The sequence below is a fragment of the Bombyx mori genome, chromosome 26 (assembly GCF_030269925.1).
Source record: "Bombyx mori chromosome 26, ASM3026992v2".
Classification (NCBI taxonomy): Eukaryota; Metazoa; Arthropoda; class Insecta; order Lepidoptera; family Bombycidae; genus Bombyx; species Bombyx mori.
In genome coordinates, this window is record NC_085132.1 from 2,331,079 (window position 1) to 2,351,351 (window position 20,273).

General features: G+C 36.0%; 1 protein-coding gene across 1 annotated transcript in view; it reads right to left on the bottom strand.

The window, feature by feature from the left end:
• The window catches only part of LOC101735980 (facilitated trehalose transporter Tret1-2 homolog), a 35,126-nt gene extending 28,171 nt beyond the window's left edge, over window positions 1–6,955 (bottom strand). The window contains exons 1-3 of the mRNA XM_012696231.4: window positions 6,681–6,955; window positions 6,107–6,225; window positions 4,016–6,016 (exon numbers count right to left, since the gene is read on the bottom strand). The gene's annotated coding sequence lies outside the window, so the exon portion shown is untranslated. The remainder of the gene's footprint in view (window positions 1–4,015; window positions 6,017–6,106; window positions 6,226–6,680) is intronic.
• Between the last annotated feature and the right edge of the window lie 13,318 nt (window positions 6,956–20,273).

Sequence of the window (20,273 nt, forward strand, 5' to 3'; positions counted from 1 at the left end):
CCACCCTTCAAACCGAAACGCATTACTGCTTCACGGCAGAAATGGGCACGCGTGGACTCACAAGAGGTCCTACCACCAGTGAAATATGTTTAAATCACCAAGATTCATAAGCGAAGCAGTTGTCATTGAGTTGTTAGGTCTCCTTTGGAGGCGCTCGGGCAGCTGTTAGCAAATCCATCCTTCCTGGCTGAGCCACAATAGATTTTGAGGAAAAAATTATTCCTGAAGGAATTAATACCACAAAGAAAGCTGCGATTCAAATAAAACAGATTGTAGTGATCAATACTGACGACCGCCGTATTATATCTCAATCAATTTCTCAAGGTAATTATGGTCGTAAAAATAACTAGAAGTTTTGCTGCCAATCTTGATGCTTATTCTTTGCTTAGGCTTTCCTTGGTGATATATTTTGAATGAATCATTACTGGTGGCCTGGAGGCCTTTCCAGTGTCACTAGGACAGGTAGGCAAGCACGGGTTCAACCAGGAGGGGTGCGATTTGCTGAGAGCTAACCGAGCGCCTCCGAAGGAGACCTAACAACTCAAGAGCAACTGCTTGGCGATTGAATCTGTTTAATAGTCTAATTTATATCTGGATTAAGTATTATAGAGATTTCCACATTAAATATTCATGAGCGACGACTTTCTCTTTCTGATGTCAATACACTTCAGTAACACGAGATGGACGGTTGTATGCAAGAGGTCTTTACGCGTCTAAATTAAAAATAAACGCATCTAGTTAATTGCCATAGTGTTTATCTGATTAACGTTGTCCGTTTCAATATGAATGAAGAAACATACGAATCAGAGTTATAAAGTCCTTCAAACGCTATTAACAGACTGAGGCGTGTGATCGCTTAGGCATAATGAACATCCAATTCAATAATTGATACCCACGTATAAGAATTCGTTCGAAAAAGATTTCAGTTAATTTTGTTCGTTCCTTTATAGCGACTACAATGGTGTTAGCTCACGTATTATAATAGATGTGTGCATATCGAATAAGATATTTTTTTTATTATTGCTTAGATGGGTGGACGAGCCCACCTGGTTTTAAGTGGTTACTGGGGCCCATAGGCATTCGCAACGTAAATGCGCCACCCATCTCGAGATATAAGTTCTAAGGTCTCAAGTATAGTTACAACGGCTGCCCCACCCTTCAAACCGAAACGCATTATTGTTTCACGGCAGAAATAGGCAGGGTGGTGGTACCTACCCGCGCGGACTCACAAGAGGTCCTACCACCAGTAAATTATTATTTTGCATTATTTTCCAACATCAAGAGAAAAAAAATTATAATAAGACAGAGAAAATGTAATAAATAAAAGGATCTAACTCTAGAATTCTTGCTGATTATTGTATAATTTCGACCACTGGGCGAACACTAGGCTCTTGTTAACTAATTCGATAATATTAATCGCAATGAAACACGACTAGAAATAAAGTAATGCGCCTAGTCAATGACCTTGCGTGGCGCGGGGGGCTGCCAATTACATTCACGCGGTTGAGAGCCATGAATATGGAATCCAATAAAATGACAAATTCGTTTTTTTTTTCTACTATACAATATTAACGTTTTAAAATAGATTGTTCAAAGGTGAGCTTCAGTAAGCTCACTCGCTTTTGGTTAAGTATTTTGAAAAGTTATGTGGCATAAAATTATTTTTTGAAATATTTTTTTTTGCCCTTGTAGGCAGACGAGCATACGGCCAACCTGATTGTGAGTGGTAACCGTCGCCCATGGACTTCAGCAATGCTTACCGCTGACAGAGCCAAGCCGCTGCCTACCGCTGATTTTCATTTAAGTAACTTTTAGAATACAAGCATTGGTTTTTTTTTATCGAGAACGGTTCTCTTGTAATTTAAGCGCAACCCAGAATTCATACTTAAATTACAAATGCAGCGTTTTAAACATTCATGCAATAACAAACAGGTGAATGTGTCCTTCGACCCGTACCCACATCCGGCGCGGACGCATGCATTAATGCATTCCAATGTGGAGCGTTTATTAAAATACATGTTGATCTATATTCAGTGATTGCACTGACAACTTCAGCCCATTGAGTTTCTCGCCGGATCTTCTCGGTCAGTACGTTGAGTTTATCGGCCGTCGTCCGTTTTGTTTATCCGGTAACACCTAACTAAAGGCCACCAAGCCACAACCATCGTGTAAGCCACAATCCGCTGTCAACGTTACGAATTGAACTAAGATTGGAAATCAACGTTATTTGAGGGATTTCGATCTGTCTTAAATTAAAACAAAGCTACATCGTGATTTCTTAGCTTTCAAAAACATCTTTGTTCCGAACGTTACAAGTAACTATAAGTAAATAAGAGATTGACGCTCAGGTTACTCAGTTTCTCGCCGAATCTTCTCATTGGGTCGCGATTCCGTTCCGGTTGTAGATTCAGCGAAGCACTGCTCTTGCTAGGGCTAGTGTTAGCAAATTCCTTCAGGTTGAGCCCTTAGCTCACCTACGCGTCCGGGCGTAGCTGAAATAGCTTCTTAGGCTACCAGCGAATAGGAAGGGAAAAAAAACAATTATAATTGGACCGCCTTTCTTTTTCTTACCTAAGCTGATAGCCTTGAGAGGCTATTTCAGCGTAACCTTAGCTAGTAGGTGAGCTAGTAGGTGAGCACACTGACCCTAGCAAGAGCAGCGCTTCGCAGAATCTACCATCGGATTGAAATCGCGACCCACTGAGAAGACCCGGCGAGAAACTCAGTCGGCTGTGTCTATGAGTTAATTCGCTCGTCGAGCCCTTCGTCGCAAGCGACGGGTTCGACGAGGACGGTGACCGGTGCTTGTGGTACCTAAAAGCACCGTTAGTGGATCGGGAGGATACGTAATGACGTGTTTTGGGCGACGTCGGCTGTTTACCATTCGATCTACACGATCGGGTATGAGGGACCGCCTAATCATGTCAGCCTTCGTTAGAAGTTAAGAATTTGTTTAAGATACCTATCTAATCGATGGTAGCCTAAGGGGCTATTCCGGCTACTCGCGGACCGGTAGGTGGAAGATAATAAGAAAAGTTAAGTCATCGTGGCCTAAAGGATAAGACGGCAGCTTGGTATCAAGCGATCCGATTATGCAAAATCTACCACCGGATCGGAAACGCGACCCACTGAGAAGATCCGGCGAGAAACTCAGTGGGCTCGACGCGTCGTGATCCATCCGTATGTACCGCTCATGATGATGGATGCTACTAACTTTAACTTCTATCATGATTGACTCCCTAGATTCTCCTACGCGTCCTGCTGAAACTATGAAGATTATCTCCGGACCGTCGGTCTATCAATCGAAAACAAGGGTCAATGAAAGATGTGGCCCTTTTAGATTTCCCCAAGCGACTTAATTAAAATAAAAACATATTACATATGTATCAAGAAGATTCTCTTATTTTCCGAGAGCCCTATTCGTTTTTTAAATACTTTCACGCCGTCTCGGTCGTTCGCGTCCCTGACTATGAAATTGAAAAAAATATTCGAAAATCCATTTTCTCAAAATCAATAATATATCGCGGCACATTTTTCAAATTAACAGACCTCAAAATATAAATCCTACCAGCTATCCCGGATGAGATTTAAGTCTTGTTTAATATATCACTGTCTTTACCTTTTACTTTCAAGGGTTAAGGCTGTCCACTGACATTAAGCTCGCTTGACAATAATTATCAAGTTTTCTTTAGGAGACGCCGAACGGTCAAATCATGATTTAAACATTAATATGTCGCCAAAACCCGTTTTATGTTCCAATTTCTCATAGGCTACACTTATAACATATTGTGTATTGTGTGATTCGAGTTTTATCTTTTGGTGTTCAAGTTCAAATAAAACTTGAAAATGTTTATGAACTACCTACCTATATTAAAAATAATGAATGATTTAAAAAAACTATTACGCGTGCATACGGATCCTTTAATTAATTTTACAAAAATAATAATTTTTTTTTTAGTCATAAAATCTTCATAATTCGACAAATAAACGAACTATTTTTGAACAACAAACTCACCACGTATATCGAGTAATTGATACTATAATTCGAACAACCACACTGTCCACTACACAGTCCAAATACAACTGATAAGCATTCGAATTACGTAACGCAAGAATTGAAAAAAAAAAACAAAACGCACAGTCGATGTGGGTCTGTGCGTGCGCGTCGCGGGACGTATTTACGAACACCATAGATTATACACTTAATATATTAGAGATAGATGCGCAACTCTCATTTTTATTTTTGCTTTAGTTAAAGCCCGGTCCAGCAGGCGTCGCTACGGTCGATTATTAGTCTCCCTACCCCCCACCAGGTGGCTTTTTTAGTAATTTTAATATTTTTAATAACTCTCTTTATGAAAAAATCTTATCGTTTAGAATCGCTGAAATTCCCGGTAGTACTTATGAGATATTAAGGAATGTTTGATTGTGTTCAGCATTCTAATCGATAAGATCTTTTCATACAGAGAGAAAACAGTTTTTTAAAATAAAAAGCTGTAATTCTCTGTAAGCTATTTAATTTCCCTATATTACAAACAATTTTCTGTTAAAAGATTGTATGAACGTACAATTGTATAAAATTTCGAATAACAATAACTCCTCTAGATTAATCCTACTAGAGTACTTAATAACATTAAATCGAAAGTTATCTAAAAGTTAATTAAGTCTAGATAATCAAATCATTCAATGTCAATTAAGTCATTTGTGCGAAATATAAACATGTCAGCTTTCCATTACAAACATAGTAGACAATTTGAATTAAATTTAATAAATTTGTTTCTTAACGATGGCAGTTCTTGCTTAAAGTTGATCGTGACAGATCATGACCTTGTATGAAAATATTACATCTATAAACACTACCTATGCTTCGTCATACAATAATTGTCATTTAAACTAGCATTGTAGAGATAATACACACACTAAAGTGAATACTAAATTATTCTTAGCATTCTTATAAACATTTAGAAATTTAAGAAACGATTAACCCACAATCATGTTCATCACATGTGACATTTTGTTCTGCACAAACGTTTTGTTACATGATTTGAAAAACAAAAAAAAACAAAAAATGTTTAAAAAATGTAATGATGATTTAAAGTACTCTTAAATATTGATAGTTTGTACTTAATGACGCTTATAGTAATCTTAGACATGATTACAATAGTTATACTTTTATTCCCTATCTAAATTATTTCTATTCTGACGTTTCTGATGCTTTAGCTTTGGTAATACTAGATGAAACAAACAGCAGATTGAAAGAAAATCATCTTAAAGTTAATTACATTCATTACAAACCATTAGTTTGCATTTTGTTACAAAAGAAACTGATGTTCGTTACATGCAAATGAATTATAAACATACACATGCAAACATAAAATGTAAATTTATCTTTTAATCCAAATTAAATGTACATTAATATTACATCTAAATAATAGAAAGGGTTTCGAAAATTTTTATTGCACTCAACAGCAGACGAGCACGCAACCCGGCTCATGATAAGTGGTCACCAGTGCTTATAAACTTCAGCAGTGCCATAGGGGTTGCTGTCTATCACTTAAGTTTTAATAAATTATTAATATACTCAGTCACAAGCATATTGATTTCACATAATGAAAATGTAAGAAACATAATCATGTTTGGGCATTTTCATTTATATCTGCTCATACAGAAAACACAACTTAGCAAATATATTCCACAGTTAATCTAAATAATTGCAAATAATGCTTTTGAAGACCGTTGACTTTTGATTATTAATTAAAATCATCTTCTCGTAGAATTTACAAAAGGTTTTTTACAAAAATTTATATCAGTATTTTCATATATTACTAACTTACTAATTACAACTATTCAAACGTAATACTATAACTATAAGAACTAAGCAACCTATTTTAAAACAAAATTGGCATCAATTTAGTTCTTATGAACTATTTCAATTATTAATTTATAAATTATAAACATATTTAAAAAAAATTAAGATCCTTGAGAGTTCACGTTCCTTGCTGAATCAGTTTCTCTTCTGAAACGGAGAAACAAAGTATCTTAAGTATGTAACAAATATTGAAAAATACGACCATGAAAAATTTAGTGTTAATGTAATCATACTTACAAATTAATATATTACATAACACGTTCTGGTTCAAATATAGTGCATCAATCTTTTCATGTTTCAGACATTTTAGTGCTCCTTATAATTTTTCCATAAAATTGTCATTATCAAACCTTTGTCTACAAAAATTAAATCATTATTTTATATTGGGTAGAAGGATGAACGTGGTCACAGGCCACTTGGTGTAACTTGGTTATCAAACACCAGGAAACAAAACGTGAATGCCATCATCTAACTTTGGATGTGAGATCAATTGTGCTGTATTTTATTTAAACAGGAAAGCATGACTGATTGATCATTCCAAAAAACTAGTTCGGGCCCACTTGACAATAAGCATATAATACGCGGAGTTGCAAAACATAAATACTTCCACCCACTTGAGACAATTTTATTATCTGAGCTGTGTGTGTGATAGTACGAGACTTAATACCGACTGTTTTGATCAAACTTAACATATATGATAGCTAGGCAGCAGAAATAGGAAGGACCATTAGTTGGTGCTAATTCATTTAATTATATTATGAATAATAATTCTGTTAGCAAATAATATACCGGGAAAATAGTGTAAACTCACCGTTATCAAGGCATCCGAAATAGCATTTCATTTTCGATCTTCGAGGCATGCTGATTTTTAATAATAAACTTTCTGTAAGAAATGAAAATAGTTACACAGGCTTACGAAACGCTAACGAAGAAAAAAGTATTGGAGCCAAGTTATGTCTAAAGAGAATTCAAAACAGAGTTTCTCAATGTCTAATCGTCTAATATTCTCATAAAGCTAAAAGTTGCTCTAAATTAATACTACAACGTAAAATAACTCACACCAAGACCAAAAAAAACGATTTAAAAAATAAAAGCGTTTTAAACGACATTTTGAAAACATTTTTTTTTTTTTTTGAGATTATTTTACGGCCCTGGAATTTTGAAAACTTCAAAGCAGTGTTTCCACTTACGTTTTTTTTACCACATTTTACCCTAGTTTCTTTTGAATTTATCCCTAAAATTTCTTAAACAACTTTCATAAATCCTTTATATAGAAAGCATAAATAAAATACAGAAAATAAACCACAGCATATTATTTAATGTAGGTATATATAATATAAACGCCCCCAGAAGATCATAGATCTATAGGATTAGAATTATCAAGGAAGTCGACGCATTGCTTTTATATTCTTTTGCTGCACGCAACCTAACACTGTTCGGTTCTAAAATTGAGCAATTGTTTGCTGGCAAAGTTGGGAACTTTCTATGAAGCAAGCCGTTCAGGGTTTCATTAGAAAGCCTGTTTCTTTTGTCAGTTTTTACATTTGAGAACACTGAATAATCTTTCCACCTCAGTCTTTGAAGAAGGAACTGCTAGCAAAAGTGAAATGACAATTACAAGGTTTTCGTAAATGAAATTACCATGATAATCTTTCATGGTACATGAAGTACCTGTATATTACAATACAAGTAAGTTCTGGTGACATCAACGAAAATAGGTAAATAAAAATTTGGCGGATTATACTAATTGGGATTCTGGGGAATCCCTAAGAAAAAAGCAGTGGCTTAATCTATGATTTACTTTACTAGAGGGTTACTGTTGAATCAAACCTTCTTTATAGTTTTTATACACAACTCTGTTTTATTCTTTTACTTGTCAACTCGACTTAATGTCATTCTCTCCATAAAATAAAATGTTCATTGTTTTACTTTAATTATCGTTTATTTTAAAATTCACAAGAGTTACTAGTATAGGCTTTGCTTTTTACCCCGAAATATCCTAAATCCTGGTATTTTTTAAATTGTCTTTATCCGCCAAAATATCAGCTATTTTTCCCTAAAAAAGGGAGAATTCCCTAAAAGTGGAAGCACTGCTTCAAAGTACGCTAACATGTTTTTTGAGTCAGAACTCGTATCTGCCATCTAGTGGGTTTATTAGTTCATTAAGGCCAAAACGTTTCAAAAATGACCTCGCCGGTTCCTAAAGATGGCGCTAGTTGAACGTTCTTTTCCTTTGTATGGGAGTTGCACCCCCCTGACGAACACTGACCGGTGTAGTGACGCGGCTGGACGCGGCTAAAGGCGGGAATGAATCTATTCCATAAATATTTGAATAATAAGTAACGTGACCATTGTTTTTTCGTGTCAAAGCGGGACACGCCTACGGAATTTCGTATATAAATAAATATATAGGGTATGTCGGGGTAAGATGTAATATATAAGTGCAAAATAAAAAATATGGTTTAAAAAATTACTTGAAATAATTTATTATTGTATTTTACCCTCACTGACATCTTAATCCTTACATCAACTTGCCCTTAAATTATTTTTAAAAATTACTATTATCTATATATTAATACGTGAAGCAAAAACTTTGTATCCCTTTTTACGAAAATTGCGCGGACGGAGGAGTATGAAATTTTTCACACTTATAGAGAATATAGAGAAGAAGTGCATAATGCTAATATTTTTTTTAAATAATGCATAAAAGATACATTAAATCAATAAAGAAAACATTACACACACTACATACCATGTATTTGTCGCACACACGCATGCATTAAGAATAGATTAAATATTGTTTGTCTTTATTAAATTTTTTTCATAGTGTAGCCTTGGCGAAATTTGTTATTATAGAAGTATAAAATACAATCATAATAGTGTACAAACTTACAATTCCAATTATAGTCGAATTTCGACTACTGCGGGACCTCTAGTCAATATTATCGTCCATAATTATTAATAAAATATTTTGTGTCTGATGCCTGATGAAGGTCTAATATAAGATCGAAACGTTGCAAAATTATTAAGAAATTTGTTATTATGATCCTATCTTATCCACATTCCTGAGATACAAAATATTTTATTAATATCTATACTAATATTATAAAGAGGAAAGATTTGTTTGTTTGTTTGTTTCGAATAGGCTCCGAAACTACTGGACCGATTTGAAAAATTCTTTTTCCATTAGAAGCCGACATTGTCCCTGATGAACATAGGCTACTTTTTTTAATTTTTTTTATATATATATTTTTTTTTTGGTTTCATGTGTGTCTTAATGTTTCCGAAGCGAAGCGAGGGCGGGTCGCTAGTTTATAAATAATTTCGCAACAAAAAACTACTTTTCTACAGCAAAATTAGAGTTACTTTAGTATGTATTTTGTAATACGATAAGGATTTGGGATAAGTAAGTATTTGGGAAGTTTCTAATAAACACATGCGCAACAGATAAATGAAAGCGGGACATTTTTGTTCTCGTTGGGGACAGCGGGACGGACAGCCTGAAAACGGGACAATCCCGCCCGAAGCGGGACGTATGGTCACGTTAGTAATAACTCAAACCTCTTAGGTCGCAATGTTTTTTTTTAGTAATTTTTTTGAAGTGAAAACTTCTTTTGTATCGTTCTGATTTCAAACCGGATGCAACGGAAAAAACGACAGGTAAGAGACACAAATACAAAAATGTGTAGGATGAAGCCAGCAAAGAATGAGACAGAAATATACATACTATTTAATACAGCGCCATCTGTGAGATTTTTTAATACTAACGTGAGTATGAAAGCTCTTGTAGTGAATTTTAATTTAAGATTATACGTGAAATTAAAATATCAATTCACAGAGGGCGCTACCTTACAATTATTTACTAATGACAAAATTTTACATATACTTAAGACGTTTAGGATAATTGTATTTTAATTTTGGAAGGTTTCACTTCTACCACGTGTGCAATTGCACACATTTTGTTTTTTTTTTCTAGATTTTATTCCTCATTTAAATCTATCAAATGTGTAATCTATAAAATCTAAACTTAATTATTTCAACGTACTTAATAAATAATGGTATTTACAAACTATGTAGATTATTGTAAAATGTAACTTCGTCCAAAGACGCCAGTAACAGAGGCACGGGAAAATGCGTGATGATGACTGATTAGTATGTATTTAATATAGGTACGCTACATATTATATACATTATAATAACCATGTATAGTAATAATTATCACACTATGTGTACTCGCTGTTCTACCCGGGTTGTTTTAATTTTTGCAGAGACTAAATAACACAGCGATAAAAATAAATAATGAAAACAACAGAGATTCTTTATTTTTGGGGTTTAGTTTTTTTTTGCTTAGATGGGTGGACGAGCTCACAGCCCACCTGGTGTTAAGTGGTTACTGGAGCCCATAGACATCTACAACATAAATGCGCCACCCACCTTCAGATATAAGTTCTAAGGTCTCAGTATAGTTACAACGGCTGCCCCACACTTCAAACCGAAACGCATTACTGCTTCACGGCAGAAATAGGTTGTGGAACCTACCCGTGCGGACTTACAAGAGGTCCTACCACCAGTAAGTTTTTTTTGTAGTTATAGAAACAGTAACCACGTGAGCTTGAATAAAAGCCTTATTTCAAAACCACAGACAAACACTTTCATTTTTATTTAAACAGATACGCATAGCTTATAAAAGAAATGAATGAAACCTAGTAGTCAATTGTTAGTAGCTAATTTGTCAGTTTAGTTAAAATACGTCTTAGGATATATCATATCATATACACCGGTTTGCCTAAAACCACTCGTTAGCCAACTATGTGCCAGATTCCTTTCACAAAATGAAAAAAAAAACTGTAGAAAGGTTAAACGCAAAAAAACGGGAAGCGAAAATGAACAAACAAAGAATGTCACCAGTATTCTTGTTTATCTAAAAGTCGATTATTCAAACGTTAATTTCTACTGGGTAAAGCAGATGAAAACTGTATTGAAATAGTTCAGCGTGTAATTATAATTTAACGTTCAATTATCTAAACCGGCCATGAATGAACTGAAAAAAAAAACGTTGACAATAATTAATTCATTTCGTGATTTCTCGTGACTAGCCGCTAGACTATAGCCCCGATTTTAAATATCTCAATGATATCTGACTCTTCAAAAAAAATTAGCGGTCCCGTAGTAGTCGAAATTCGACTATAATTAATTGAAATTATAAGTTTCAACATTATTATTGTCGTATTGTTATAGATTTCGCCAAGACTACACTATAGACAAATACTCGTAATATTAAAGATAAACAATACTAACCTATTCTCAATTTGACTACAGACTTTAAGCAATAACAAAAGTTTGACAATAAGCAAAGAGTGTGTGTGTGTCAAATACATGGTAGTGTGTGTAATGTTTTCTTTGTTGATTTAATGTATCTTTTATGCATTATTTAAAAAAAATATTAGCATTGTGGACTTCTTTTCTATATTCTCTATAAGTGTGGAAAATTTCATACTCCTCCGTCCGCGCAATTTTCGTAAAAAGGGATACACAGTTTTTGCTTCACGTATTAATATATAGATTCTTTTTTCAATTCTTTCTATTTTGTTATTTTCAAAATTGATGTTCGTATTTTGTCATAAATGGAATGTTTATATAAGGAAAAAGCCGAATAGATAGAAATATCAAATTAATTTAATCTATGATAAACTGACTATGAAATCTAAATGCGAGACTTTTTGGCGGGAACGCGAGGATTGAAGTTGTGTGATTTGTTTTATTTTGTCTATTTAGTGTTTCCTCAGGTTTAAATTTGTAATAACGGTGGTTTATTAACTGTTTAATATCTGTGTAAGTGCACAAATGTGAGAAAACGAAACAAAGCCGCTGGACGTAACTTCTCGGGATCCTCCAAAAAGTCCACTGAAAAAATCTCAGTAAATGACCACCATTTTACTGAGATTATATTTCATCTCATATCTCATTTCACTTAATTTCATCCCAGTTGATTAATGTCTCAAATTAATCATCTTCATTTCATTTCACTCCATATTATCGTTATTCATAAAAATAAGAATATAAATTAAAATAAGACATGACCTAAAGGTCTTAGTTACCAGGTCTTAAAATCCCATATAAAAATCTACATGCAGATTAAGTACTTCACAGTGTAAATGATAAAAATACTCGTTCCTGTTTCTTCTTCGCGTTTATTATACATAAGTGCTTGTCCTCTCTGCATTTTATAATCTCTGTTCACCGATTTATCTAATTACAGTTCACATTTTTTCAACAGTCTAACGTTGTTCTTGCCGCGTGATTGATAGTGACGCGCGAGGACACTGAACTTCAGTTCAATATTGTCCAGGGATACTCGCAGCGAAACATAACAGAGCTTAATAAGTCAATGATAAGATAAGACGTACATAAAAAGGTAGTATACAGTATGATTCTTTATAATGTGCACATATCGAAATGAGGGAATCTATGTTTAATTTTATCGAGGGAAAACTATTTAAAAAATGCTAAATTTTTCTTTCTTCTGGAAATTTAAATTTTTTTGTTCACTACTGCGACTCCGGTGTAAACAAAATGGTGTAACTTTTGAACTAAATTATCTATCGCTGTTAAACAATTCCCATAATGATTGGAAGTATTTAGGCGTCCTCGTAAAATGAAAAAGTGGGATAAAACCCTCCCCTCAATTGAAAATAAACATGTTTTTTTAGCATAAATCTGTTATTTTTTCATAAATTTTTACAACAATCCTAAAACTTCTCAAAAAGGCGCCTCCTTTTCCTCCTTTTTATTACATAAAGTTATACTACATCGTATTAGCTACCCATTAGTAAAAATTTCATGTCTATAACTCAAACATAACATTTTCTACTAAGTGTTTAAAAAAGGCACTCCGAATGTGCCAATTATAACTAGTCAGGTCATAAGTATTGTCACACAGTAAAAACTTTTCTTTTAGAATGCTGGCCACAAAAAAGTTTATTGAATTCGAATTTGGAATTGTTCATGAAAATAAAAATGTATACTTTTAGAATTTTACTCATTTTTAAATATGGAGTGGACGCTTAAAGAAGACCGTGTTGCAGTTATTGCGTTGCATCGTTGCGGTTACGCGCCAATTCAAATTTTTAACATAGTGAAAAATTTGAATATAACCAAAAGATTCGTTTATCGTACCATCAAATGATACAATGAAGACTCTAGTGTAGATGACAGGTCAAGAAGTGGTCGCCCTCGGTCTGTTAGGACTCCAGCAGTGATAAAAGCTGTGAAGGCGCGAATTCAAAGAAATCCCAAACGTAAGCAGAAACTGTTGGCCCTTCAGATGGGGTTAAGAAGAACCACGGTGAAAAGGGTGTTAAATGAAGACTTAGAGCTTCGGGCATATCGAAGAAAAACAGGACATCGTTTGAATGCTCGTCTAATGGACCTGAGACTGAAGAGATGCCGCGCTTTGTTGAAGCGGTACGCGGGAAAAAAATATCGGGAAATTCTTTTTTCGGATGAAAAAATTTTTACCGTAGAAGAGAGCTACAACAAACAAAATGATAAAGTGTACGCACACAGTAGTGAAGAAGCGAGCAACCGTATTCCGCGTGTTCAACGAGGTCATTTTCCATCCTCGCTCATGGTATGGTTGGGAGTTCCTTATTGGGGCTTAACAGAGGTACATTTTTGTGAGAAAGGTGTAAAAACGAATGCAGTTGTGTATCAAAATACAGTCCTGACGAACCTTGTGGAACCTGTTTCTCATACCATGTTCAATAACAGGCACTGGGTATTCCAACAAGATTCGGCGCCAGCTCATAGAGCGAAGAGCACACAAGACTGGCTGGCGGCGCGTGAAATTGACTTCATCCGGCACGAAGACTGGCCCTCCTCCAGTCCAGATTTGAATCCGTTAGATTACAAGATATGGCAACACTTGGAGGAAAAGGCGTGCTCAAAGCCTCATCCCAATTTGGAGTCACTCAAGACATCCTTGATTAAGGCAGCCGCCAATATTGACATGGACCTCGTTCGTGCTGCGATAGACGACTGGCCGCGCAGATTGAAGGCTTGTATTCAAAATCACGGAGGTCATTTTGAATAAACTTTAGTGTCATAAGAATCTATGTTTTGTTAAGTTAATTTTGGTATATGAATGGTTACATCTATACTTATACTTATATACTTATACTTAATATTATAAAGAGGAAAGATTTGTTTGTTTGTTTGTTTCGAATAGGCTCCGAAACTACTGGACCGATTTGAAAAATTATTTTTCCATTAGAAGCCGACATTGTCCCTGATGAACATAGGCTACTTTTTTTTATTTATTTTTTTTGGTTTCATGTGTGTTTTAATGTTTCCGAAGCGAAGCGAGGGCGGGTCGCTAGTAATGAATAAACTTGTTTCAATTATTTTACATTAAACATGTGACAGAATTTATGACCTGACTAGGTATAATTAGCCAATGACATCACAAACAGTTTTTTTTTATTTAATTTATTCGTTTCGACAAAGTTTCGTTTGCTAGAGCGTAAATAGAATAATAATCAACTGGAGTAGCAAACTGTTCCTTTTGTTTCCTACCTATGCTGATAGCCTTGAGAGGCTATATCAGCGTTACCCTGAAGCCGACTGTCATGTATTACTACAATCTTTGTATGGGCGTAATAAACCCCAAGAACCAGCAGCTCGCAATGTATAGGACCAGGGCGGTACAAAAAAAATGTTTTTCCTGCCCACTCTAGTAACCTTGAGAGGGTATACTAGATTTTTCGAGCGAGTAGGTGAGCTCACGGGGCTCTAACCTAACGTTGCTAATACGAACCCTAGCAAGGGCAGTGCTTCCCAGAATCTACCACCGGATCGGAAACGCGATCAACTGAGAAGATGCGGCGAACTTCCAAAATCCGGGAAACTTAGTGGGTTGTGTCTGATTACAGGATTGTGTTTAGCAACATGCTTATAATCCCTCTTACCCCGCTCGAGGCTTAGCGTCGGGAAGGATCGGACACTTGGGCGAGAGTGCAAGGGTGTCGTTTAGTAGGTAGGGCCCTAAATACCATACTTGGGCCCGCGGTCAGCTCCCAACATCTGTGGACCATCCAGTCTCTCATACCCCGCGCGCCCCCTGTGTACGGGGACCTCGTAGGAGATTCGGCACCAAGCTCAGAAAAAAAACTGCTCACCATAAATGCTAAGACAACACTTCTGAGTCTCTACTGAGTTGGATGCGTCTTCCTGGAAGCACATTCTATCTAATTCGGAATTTCAAAGAAAGTACTTGCTTCTTCTAAAGAATCTTTTCCTGTGTTTTACATAAAGAAACTTAACGTAATGCGAATCGAACATAAATGCTGATAAAAGCAACAAATAAAAACTGTTTTAAATTTGTGTAAAAAAACTCGGAACTTTTAAACCAACTGTTCTGCGTCTGCTAAATCAAGACAAAAAGAAGCAGAAGAAACACACAGAATCCAACTTCCCCGCACGCACTACATCAAAAGGAAGCACCAAATTCAACCGTTCCCGTACCTGCTAAAACCTAAAGAACACTAAATTCAGTCATCATCAACGTCGAGTCTCTCAGCTCTTTCACTCACCAACACCACCAACGTCTACTGAAGCTCCGTGCTACATTGACAGGAACCGTACATCGTTCAAGAAATAATTATGTCGACTTCTGTTAATAAAAGCGCCAGAATATCTGGTAGACTCTGGGAAAGACGAATCCGAAGATACATTGAGAGTGAATCGTATTTCTAAGACAACCCTCAGACACAGCCCACGGAGTTTCTCGCCGGATCTTCTCAGTGGGTCGCGTTTCCGATCCGATGGTAGATTCTGCGACGCACGGCTCTCGCTAGGATTCGTGTTAGCAACAACCTCAGGTTTGAGCCCCACGAGCTCACCTACTAGTTCGGTGAATCTAGAATAAGCCCTCGAGGATACTAGAATAGGTAGGGGGAAAAAAGTTCACAATATTGTGCAAGACAATAAATATTGCTTAATCTGAAGAGAAAATTGTGGGACTAACCGAAAAAATAATAACGTTGAGCATCTCCAAGCGCTATTAACAACGTAAATAAAGAGTTAACTTACATATTTGAAAATTAAATTAAATAAAAATAAATGAAAACTGTTACTGGTGGTAGGATCTCTTGTGAGTCCGCACGGTTAAGCACCCCGCCTATTTCTGCCGTGAAGCAGTAATGCGTTTCAGTTTGAAGGGTAGCCGTTGTAGCTATACTGAGACCATAGAACTTATATCTCAATAAAGTAATAGTGGGCCGTGAGCTCGTCCACATACCTAAACAATAAAAAAAAGAATGTAATTAAATTATTGCCTGAATCACATTAAAACTATAACACTGCATCACAATCAAGACCTCCATTCTAAAGTGAAAGTCATTGTCGTTTATTCCAAATACCTTTGGCGCTTATGAAATTAATTCGGCAAAAAGTCCGTGCAACTCTCTGAGTTCCAATGAATGCTATAATTGGACGAAGGCGGGTAGTTTTCTAGTTATAAATTGATCATTTTGTCTAAACAAATATGGCAACTATTTTAGACGAATCAACCGCTACTCAATGCCGTATTCTGAGCACGTAATAAGACGTAACGAAAAATACTACCATCACACGTTCAAAGTGCAATGTCCGGCTTGAATGCGATATCAATAAAAACATTGAATACGCTATCCGATACGATAAAATAGTGTTCCGGAAATACCCAACTAAGCTAAACATAATTCTAAATAACGCATCTTTCAAACCGGAACCCAGATAAGATAAGTTGTTATGGTACAATCTGAACAGCCATTGTTATGGCTTGTTAGCCAAAATACGGACGTATACAACATTACAATAACTAGCTACGATAAATAACCGATAAAACATTTGCAGCCTCAACATTTTCCCAGAAACACAACGACGTAAATCCCGTCACCCGCTTTGAGTGCTATTGTCTGTTTCGCGGCAAAAACAAATAGGGCGGTAGTAACTATCGATACCGATTGAATTGTATCGATATTATTGCATTATTTTTTAAATAAACAGTGATATAATTGCGCCCGTATCGATAGTTACCTCCATCCTGCATTACTAATCACGTAAAATGTTCATTATATTTTATGACTATTGTAATAATGGGCAAACTTTGTAACTATAGTTGTTCGTGTTTTGGATATTTATTTCGATTCGAGATTGATTTTTTATACTCATATTAAAAATTTAAGTATAAGTACATATAATATAGATAAAGCTTATTGAATGTTAAATTTCATTCATAGATTTGGTTAGGTTTTACACACAACAATAGTTTTGTTTTTTTCTATAAAGTTGCCGTCGCTTAGATTCCACAGTAGGTATAATATTTATGTTGAATGACTGGAAATAGTACAAAGCGAGTTCTTAACCAGACGGCCGTTAAATTATCGTCAGTCAGTCTTTTTCGATGTGTCGATTTATTAACTTCATCAATGAAAAAAACTGTTCGCATTTATAAGTACTGCTAAACTCACAAATCAATCTTCTTGCGAACTTTCTAAGCTGCGGAAAATAGTCTTCGTCTAGGTATTTTTTTGTAGAAATCGCACAACTCTACGTCTTAAATTTTGGATTTTAGGAGTGAGTTTTCTTGAATCTCGATCATCTCGATTTGTAAGTGTATGTATTGGAGCATTTTGTACATTACATTTTGTAGGAGTAGCAAATAAACTGAAACAGTCTTCCGTGTTTTTGAAGTCGCTAAATCTGTTCGAAAATTCTTCAGCATATAGAGCATAAGCAATATTTTCATACGCAGAGAGCGTGTTGAAATGGTAACTGCTACCAGACAGCATCTGTGACTCCCACAAGCGTAGTTTGATCTGAAACGCTTTCAAATGGCTGTACAAATCTTTTACTAACTGTCCTTGTTTTTGAAGTTTCAAATTTGAATCATTCAAATAGCCTGTAAGATCGACCAGAAATGCTAAGCCACGTAACCATTTTAGGTCACTTAATTCAGATAGTGGTTTTACTTTTATTTTTATAAAGTCTGCTCTTATCTCATTTCTCGTAAAACCGTTCCAACATTTTTCCTTTGCTCAGCCATCTGACTTCACAATAATATGTTACGTCGTTATATTCAGCTGATACTTAATCCAAAAACGCCTTGAACTGACGGTGGTTAAGCCCTCGGGATCGATTAAAGTTGATGATTTTTACTACCACATTCATTACTGGAGTCGAATGGACTTAGATCATAAGCTCTGTTGGTGGATAATGCAATGAAGGACTATCAAATAACCTTTTTGCACATTTAATTCTGTTGCTTTTTCATTATATATTCCGATGAAACCTTTACATAAGTCGACTCTGTGCACCATCAGTGCATACTCCAATTAATTTTGACCATGACAAGCCAAAACTCGTGAAGTCCCTTTGTACTTCATTATAAATATCCTCTCCTGTAGTGGTTCCTTTTAGCGGGTGTAAAGCAAGGGAATCCTCAGTAACAGTGAACTCCTTAACAACACCTCGAAGAATTTTTTTTTATTTTTTTTTATTATTATTTGTGGTCATAGTGTAACAAAGATTAATAAGCTAATATTAATAAATGTATCACTATGTCCTGCTAGTAAAGCGTACAAATATTAGATGTAAGTATAATCTACATAAAAATAAAAAATAAAACTTAAATTATTCTACTTTATCATTTAAAGTTATCGTCTAAATATTCTGACATACTATAATAAGCCTTAAATATAGCCAGTTAGGTAAGCTGGGTCAGACAAATGGGTGCTCTCGTCTAATGCTATGGAAAATGATTCAAAACCAGCCATACGGTTAGTCAATGTTGTTTTTAAATCATTAGCCATAATTTCTATACGTTGAACAACTGTTTGCCTTGACAAACAATTTTTTTCGAATTCATTTTTCTTTTCAGGACTGCAAAATACTGCAAACTTCTAACATACACTCCTTGGCAAATTTTCTTCGGCAAATGGTTTTAATGCTTTTGCCAATTTTGACCTAACAATAAAACTAGACCTGCTTTAACACGGGACGTACTACAACGCGAGACCTACTATAACGTGAGACCCACTACAACGCGAGACCTACTACAACGCGAGACCTACTATAACGCGAGACCTACCATAACACGAAACCTACTATAACGCGAGACCTACTATAACGCTAGACCTACTACAACGCGAGAACTACTACAACGCGAGACCTCAGTCATCTCGGCACGAAATGAAAACCCCTCCGAACTCCTCGATTACAACGAAGAGTTCGACGAGCGAACTAACCCATAGACACAGCCCACTGAGTTTCTCGCCGAATCTTCTCAGTGGGTCGAATTTCCGATCCGGTGGTAGATTCTGTGAAGCACTGCTCTTGTTAGGACTAGTGTTAGCAACGTCAGGTTAGAGCCCCGTGAGCTCACCTTCTCGCTCGGAGAATCTAGTATAGCCCCTCAAAGTTACTAGAGTGAGCAGGAAAAACATTTTTTTTTGTACCACCCTAGTCCTATACATTGCAATCTGCTGGTTATTGGGGTCTATTCCGCCCATACAAAGATTGTAGTACTACATGACAGTCGGCTTCAATGTATCCCCACACCTGGTAGATTCGAAACCATGGTATGTCGAAATAAGCGCCACGCGGTTTTTATCCCTCCACACCATAAGATCCACATCTCCCGAGGTGCATCCCAACACTTGACTAAGATGTCCTTTTCTGTAAGGCGCGCCAATTCGTAGGGTACAAATTGGCTTTGGTCCGCAGTGTCCCCAAACTCACAGTCACACTCACAACCTTCAGTTCTCCAGCCAATGCTGGAGAGTTGTAGAAATTGTCCGTCCATATTGTGTGCTCTCTAAGCTGAAGACCATATAAAAGTTTGAGCACGAGAGCTAGTCTTGTCCCAGAAATTGGATCATTTTGAAGGTGCCGAGGTGTCATAGCCTGCATGTAATTCAAGCCACCACAAATAGCCAGTCAATATATCCAGCCACACTTCATATGTTTTTATCCCAACTGTCGCTGCCTTGTTACGGACGAACTGGTATAACAAGTCAGCCTTTCACATGGTCAAACTCTCATCAATGGCCACATTTTGAGATAAATTATATAATTCTGAATTTTTGATTAAGGCCGTTAATGCCAGATCTCAACAACAGTATTTCATTATGATAGGACTTTTTGGTGGGAACGCGAGGAGCGAAGTTGTGTGAACAGTTTTATTTGATCTATTTAAAATATCTTCAGGTTTAAAGGTGTATATAATAACGGTGGTTTATTAACTGTTTAGTATCTTTGAAAGTGCACAAATGTAGGAAAATGAAACAAAGCCGCTGAACGTAGCTTTTTGGGATCCTCCAATAAATCCACTGAAAAAGTCTTAGTAAAATAATCACCATTTTCC